Source organism: Onychostruthus taczanowskii, unplaced genomic scaffold (assembly GCF_017590055.1).
Source record: "Onychostruthus taczanowskii isolate IOZ18803 unplaced genomic scaffold, ASM1759005v1 scaffold1, whole genome shotgun sequence".
NCBI classification, from domain to species: Eukaryota; Metazoa; Chordata; class Aves; order Passeriformes; family Passeridae; genus Onychostruthus; species Onychostruthus taczanowskii.
This window is the reverse complement of record NW_024496525.1, coordinates 1,595,609-1,601,608: the sequence shown is the minus strand read 5'-3', so window position 1 is coordinate 1,601,608 and position 6,000 is coordinate 1,595,609. Positions and strand designations below refer to the sequence as shown.

The 6,000-nt window shown below is 45.3% G+C and overlaps 1 protein-coding gene across 2 annotated transcripts in view; it reads left to right on the top strand.

Annotated features, from left to right (window-relative positions):
- Positions 1–1,286: 1,286 nt before the first annotated feature.
- The window catches only part of FUT8 (fucosyltransferase 8), a 96,995-nt gene continuing 92,281 nt past the window's right edge, over positions 1,287–6,000 (top strand). For both annotated transcript variants that reach the window (XM_041399065.1, XM_041399058.1), the window contains exon 1: positions 1,287–1,332. The gene's annotated coding sequence lies outside the window, so the exon portion shown is untranslated. The remainder of the gene's footprint in view (positions 1,333–6,000) is intronic.

Genomic DNA, 6,000 nt, shown 5'->3' with positions numbered 1-6,000 from the left:
ATAACAACTGTCGCAGTCACAGGAGCTAGCAACTGCACTCAGCACTTGACAACCATCAGCAATCTGCTTATCATCTCAATTTCTCAACTCATCTTTATTATTGTCAGTTAGGAATCAAAACCTTAGGGGAAAAAAGATATATTAATTATTTCTGCATTTCCAGATTGCTCTGGAAGGTTGCTATGGGCACAGAATATTGTAACACTTCTTGGCATCCCCCAGACAATGCTGGTGGTGGTTGTGCCCCAAGCTCCACGTTAGCTCGCAGCTGTTCCAGAACGCATCAAGTCAAAAAAGAAAAAACAACAGACACTGGCATAATGTCTCACACCTTACAAGCACAGTTGTGAATGTTTACTAGTTCTGGGGAAGAAAAACCAAACAAAAAACCAGCAAAACAAAAACCAACAAGAGGGCTAGTGAAATAAACCAGGGAAGACATGTGTGACGGAATACAGGACATAACACCAATAGGCAGGACAGCTCTTCTGAGCTCTGGGAGGGGGTGCAAAAAGGATGAGATAGTTACAAAGTATCCATCCTTACCAGCTCTGGCTTTTACCGAAATCACAGTGTCTTCGAGCATACTCCTACTACTATTTCTACTTCTCATGCTGCCTTCCCCCCTCTGCCGTTTCGTCTCCCAAGCGCACTGAAACACTACCAGAGCACATTGCAAACTTTTCAAATGCACGTGACTTCCCCAGAGGAATCTTTAGGAAATTATAGCTACGTTAAACGCCTGAAACTCCGCATCCATCCGAGTTCACCCCTTTATGTGCACTTTTGGGAAGGGTTTTGTTAAGCCACAAAGGCGGAACAGTCAAGGGTGCTTGTACGAGAGCGGGCCTCTCCCCAGTCCCGCTGTCACCCAGCAGACACAGAGCACTCCTTTTTCTCCGACTATAGAAAATTTCGTGAGATTTCTAGGGATCTTTGCATTAAAACCACTAAGCCTGTTCCCGGGCAGGATGCGCCGGCGCTGCGGGCGGGACCAGCCTGTTGCGGCAGCAGCGCTGCCGGGGCTGCGGGCGGCCCTGCCACGGCTCGGCACCGCTGCCGGGGACAAAGCCGCCGGGGCAGGGACCCTTCCCGGCGGGATCAAGCGGCAGTTCAGGGGTGCCCTGCAACGCCGCCCCCGCGCCCCGTCTCCGCCGCGCTCCCCCGCGGGAGGCAGGAGCGCCGCGGCGGCGCTCAGCGGGCGCTGCTGCTCCGCGCTCTCGCCCATCGCCGGGGTAAATGCGGCGGCTCCCGCGCCTCCCGCGGTCCCCCGCCCGGCGGGGACAGCCCCGCGCGGCGATGCGGGGCTCCGCCGGCGGCGCCGGCACTCCGGTAAGGGGATGCGGGGGCTCAGCGGCAGCCGCCGCGGCGGGGAAGCGGGTACCGAGGCGAGACCGGGCTGCTCCGGCCGGCGCTCCCCATCCCTCCCCCGGGCCTGGCGCCGCCGCTTTTGCGACTCGGGCGCTGCTCAGCAACCGCTGCCGCCGCCGCCGGGGTGGTGATGGCGGGGAGGGGGCCGGTCCCTGCCGTGTGCCGGGGTCCCCGCGGGCTCCCTCACCTGAGGGTCGCTGGTGGGGCCTGAGGCCGCCGGAGAGCGCGGCGGAGGGAGGGGAGGCCGGGGCTCGGATAGCGGCCGGGGCATCACCGTCGGCGGCGGCGGGGCCGGGCCGGGCCCGGGAGGGAGATGCGTGCGAGCCCCGGGCGGCGGCGTTGCCCCGGGCGCGGCGCGGGCAGCGGGGCTCCCGCAGCGCCGAGCGCGGCTGCCGCCGTCCCGTGCGCCGCGGCCGCAGGGCGCGGGGGGCGGCCTCCAACTTTGCTTGTCCCGGGAACTGCGGCCGCCCGAGGGGACGCCTGCTTTTGGCAGGGAGGAATACACGGGGAGCGTGGGCTGTGGACCTCCCGCTCTAGGGCCGCCCGGTAGCTCGAGGAAGTGCTTGCCTGACACGGGTACAGAGCCGGCGGTTGTTGCCTGGGGCTTTTCCCACGGCGACCTTTCCTGTATTTCGGCACAACTGGCTTTGGTCGTGGATCCTGTTACTGGTAGGCTCTGGCGATTTACCCCTAGGCGAGTATGTATGCTCAGGTCTTTCACACGTGTGTGTAAATAGTGCGCGCACTGTGTTCTTGATGCACTGCAAAGACCAGGCAGCGACCCTCTGCTTCCAGAAGCTCCTGGTTGAGGGTACAAGAGGCAGAAACTCTAGTGCTGTGGTGCAGATTGTACCAAGAAGCCTAAGGGCAAAGGCATGAGCTGTAAAATTGCTTGTTGAAAGACTGTAACTTCCTCGGGGCAGTATCTGCTGTCCTTGCGCCTTCAACGCACACATGGTAGGCTGTGATGCACATGCTGTGTGTACATGGATGTGGCAAACAACCCTGTGCTCACAACAATCGTGTACTTTATCTGCGATCTTGTATTAGCACTTGGCACCTCTTGTTCTGTGTGTGTTTGTATACTGAAACATACACATCAGCTGAAAATTGTATGTTTCAGTGTACATGTGTACATATATATATGTAAACACACATACTCTTTCTATCCCGAAGTACGGGATCTTAATGTCTAGGCCTGAAAGTTACTGGAGTAAATACTTCAAAGTGAGCATGAAAAGGTTTCTTGATTTTATAGTATTAATCTTATTTATTTTTCCAAGTAATTTTCCACTGCAAGTCATCAAAAACTTCAGAAAACTCTGAACTGCAAAGGCAAATAAGTGGCCAACTTGCCTGTGCTCTGGTGCTTGAGGTGCTTTTACAGATGACTGTTACAATTCCTTTCATTATTAGAGAAAACTGGTTGTGAGGAGTTGGTGACTCTGCTTTGATGTATTTCCAGTAGTGTCTGTTTCTCCGGTTATTGCAGGTATGCTTACTGACAGATTTTTAGTGATGCTTGTTAGGGTTTTATATGTATATCTACCTTAAGCAGGCACAGTAGCATATTGCAAAGTTTGCGTATTTTCCCAACTACATGTAATAAGACAGCCCTTTTCAAAGTTGGAAGTATAATTAATTACTCATATTTTCTGAGCAAAAAGTTCAACAATGAGGGAAAGGCAGGAATCAACTTGGAGAGTTGAATCAGGCAAATTCACTCTTTCAGTGATGTAGCTGCCAGGACTTTTGACAACTGGGAAATACAGAAGATCAGTTGCAAGTTGCAGCTTTCTTTCGCTTTTAGTCTATTGTCTACATTTGTTTAACATTTTGGTGGTTTCATTAGCTGAACAACTGAGAATATACTAGTTCTAGGTAATACGAGAAAAAAAAAAGTTAGCTATACTTGCTGGAGTAGAAATGGAGCTACTTCACCTTAAGTGAATGGGTGAAGGTTGTACTGAACCACATAGGGGCTTCGCTTTGGTTTGGCATCTGTGGTTTATGATCACTTTATTGAGACTTCAAACAGAGACTTGATGATATAATTGAATGCTTATGTATTACAAATATTGCACACTGTTCACAGTGTAAAAATTTCATTTTTGGTCCATTTCTGTCTTTGTGTGGCTGTATGGAATAGCTGCTTTATCTGTCAGATCTTCTCTAAACCAAATCATTTTCCCAGGCTTGGAATGTATGCACGTAAAAATAATAAATTATAATTTTATTTATATTTTATCAGATCAGTCTGTTCATTGACATTTTAGTGGATAAAGAAGAAGGAGATTTGGATTCGAGTATTTATATCTTGTTGCAGAGTCAGAATTAAAGTAAAAACTCATTATAGAATCTTAGGCTGGTCTGGAGGGGGAGCTAGTGTCAAAGCAAAAGTGACTTTATTAAAGCTTGTTGTCTGGTCGTAGAATATGCTTCTAATACAATAAGGAAAACAAATATAGATGATGCATGCTATGTATGATTGCATTAATATGCATCTCTTGTATGACGAAAATCATCTGCAAGTGAAGTAATGTGTGATTATTTTTTTGGGAAATACAGTGTGTGTTTTGCTATTGTGCAACAAAAACTGTATCCAAAGAACTTCTAAGTTGCAAGATCAAGCTCCTACACATCATGAAATGGCAGAATCAGAGATTCTTGTAGACATGTAATGTGGCCCATAAATGTAGGGTTAAATTTTACATTTTTCCCTGCAATGTTGCTTTCAGTTTATAGCATAGAATGGCATAGATGGCGTTCAGTGTGCCATACTGAATCCTTTTTCTTGGTATCAAATAATGTGTGGCCTCAATATTTGTTTATGTGCTGTTCATACTGTACTTTCTTAATTTCCTCTTTTGCTGTTTCATTACCTTCAGTCTCTAGTGCCTGCAAGTTTCACTAGTAATATTTTCACATAAATCTCCAGAGATATATTATGTATTCCTTTGTGTTGAATATCCAATTTAGGACCTTTATGATATGATTTTTCAAAATAATCTATCCGTGTTTTAATGATTTATGTGTTCTAAGATGTTTTCCCATAAAGGTCTAATTTACTAACAATAATTTGGCTTTTTTTGCTTGTTTTTAATAAACGCCTCAACAGGGATCCATGAATGCATATCTGGAAAAGACCTCATTGCTTGATTTGTAGCATGGTGTGTGTTGATTTAGACTGCAGGTATAAATACTTGGATCTGTTGCAGTGTTAACCCCAAGGTACTAAGTCCATAATTTTGATGAAGAGTGGATTGCTCATTAAAAGTTTGTTGAAGTTTTTGATATATTTTTTTTTCTTTTAAAGATAATTTGTGTGCAAGAAAGAAGAAAATAATAATTTCCAGGACAGTATTAATTCCCTCACTTTGCCTATAATACCTGTCTTATTAACAACACAGTTGCCAACATTTGCAGTGCATATGGCAAGGTCCTTATATTATATAATATAATGTTGTTATTTATTTTTTTCTAACACGTTGTTCAGTAACACAGCAACAGTACCTTGAGCACAAGGGCACAGAGAACAAGATCAAATAACCTTTAATTTTAGTGATGTGACTATATATGCTTTTTTTAATTGATGGTTAGGTTTTTTGATAGTCAACTGTTTAAAACTCCATGAAATTCTTTGCGCATAAGCAAAATGTTCAACATTCTAGATTAAAAAAAAAAGTCAGAAAACATGATGGACAGGAGGATACCCTCTGTCCTGTGGGATTGCACATATGACTAATATGCATATAGCATATGTGTCTTTAAAAATGCTGAAATTTGTCTATTTTGCCATGAGATTTATGCCACTTGAGCTAGCTGGGAATGTGATGCTAGTAATTTGTAATTCAGCCGTGCTCCAAATGATGTTTTCTGAGATTTTGATGTTTTCTGAGATTTTGAAGTGTTTGAAAGTAGAGGTGAAACTCTGTAATCTTGGGCTCTATTCCAGGCTCTAGGAGTGAACATATTCTGTTGGATGCTGATTTTTCTGCTTATTCCTTGTGTGATATCCCTGTCCTAATCTTCTTTGCCCTATCCTGATTTTTTTATTGCAATTCTATTTTCCCCAAGTAAACAGTTTGTTTCTTGCTAAAGGGCTTTCTATCTGACATCCAGTACTGCTGTGCATAGAGGTTCTAACTAATAAATTGTTTATCCCAGTTTCTTTCACTGTTTGAATCACTCCTAGCTTTTCACAGTCTTGTCTGCTGGTCTCAGATTTCTGTCTACTACCCTCAGTTTCACATCCAGTTCTCTGTCATAAAAAGGATCTCTCCTCTCTGTGTTGTGCATTTCCACTGGCTCCTGTTCTGTCTTCTGTAGTTTTTCCCCTTCAATTTTATGCTTCATTCTTCATGGCTTCCCTCATCTGATTTTTTTTTTCCTTTCCTGCCTGTCTTCCCAGCTGTCACAGACTTGGTCTTTATCCCAAATTCAAGATTGTGTTCGTTGTGTCAACTGTATCAGCTTTTTCCCACGTTGCAGTTCTTTCTTTAGTCAAATTTTATTGGTTCCTCTCTTTTCCACCCTTTTCTTTACATGGATAGCTTGCGTTTTCATACTTGTTGAATCCAGCAGGGGTATTATTGAGAATAAATTTAGATGCCAGTGATCCATCCTGAT